A 330-nucleotide genomic window follows, 5' to 3' on the forward strand; every position below is an offset into this window, starting at 1 on the left:
ACAGATTCTCAACTCAGAACGTTCCACAACCAGCCCTGATAGTCTCTCCTTCCCTTTGAAGCTTCACAAGCCAGGCCTCCGTTGTCTACAACTCTTTCAGCATAGCTGTTCCAAGCTCCACAGCAACAAACTCTGAGCATGCAATGGCTTTTCTGGTTCAAAGTTCCAAACACTACCACAGTCCTCCCAAAAAAACCAAGGTCCGGTCTGTCACAGCAATACCCCACTCCTGGTACCAATTTCTGTTCTAGTTTGTTCTTCATTGCTGTGACAAAATGCTCTGACCAATATCAACTTGGAGAGGAAAGGGTTTATTTGTCTTACATCTCC

This window comes from Nannospalax galili, unplaced genomic scaffold (assembly GCF_000622305.1).
Source record: "Nannospalax galili isolate Female #2095 unplaced genomic scaffold, S.galili_v1.0 scaffold635, whole genome shotgun sequence".
In the NCBI taxonomy this organism is placed as follows: domain Eukaryota; kingdom Metazoa; phylum Chordata; class Mammalia; order Rodentia; family Spalacidae; genus Nannospalax; species Nannospalax galili.